A 562-nucleotide genomic window follows, 5' to 3' on the forward strand; every position below is an offset into this window, starting at 1 on the left:
AGGTCTGGGGCCCGGGGCCCGGCCGCGGCGTGGCCCGCGGGGGCTTCCAGTAGCCGTGGCGCGAGGGGCACTTGGCCCGAGGGCGGCCGGCGCGCTGGTGAGGCGCGTCCCCGGGAGGGCCCAGCGCAAGGCTGGGACCAAGTCGGGTCGGGTCTGTGCTGTGGGGCTGTGTTGCACGCACCAAATAAAGTGCGCTTTGGCACAGAAACGCGCTGAGGCGGAGTGTGGTACGTGTGGTTGGTGGTGGTGTACGGATCTGCGGCTGGTGGAAAATACGGCGCTGCCCCTGATTGTAGCCTCTGAGCCGATCATAACTACTGCTGGAATAATTTGTTTTCTTGACCCGTACTGGCTATGCAGTAACAGTTTGCCCCTAATGCTGCCTATCTTCATAGCAAAATCTGTAAAGGAGGGGAGAAAAATGGGGATTAAAGTTATTTTCTGTGAAGAAACTGCACAGGAAAGAAAGGGAGAAGAGCTGGTGCTCTGGAATAGCACAGCCTTGCCCCTGCCATGGTAGAGAGGAGTTGGCTGCAATGAGGCGATTGGAGCCTGGTAATGG

This window comes from Athene cunicularia (assembly GCF_003259725.1).
Source record: "Athene cunicularia isolate RWA chromosome Z unlocalized genomic scaffold, athCun1 chrZ_part2, whole genome shotgun sequence".
NCBI classification, from domain to species: Eukaryota; Metazoa; Chordata; class Aves; order Strigiformes; family Strigidae; genus Athene; species Athene cunicularia.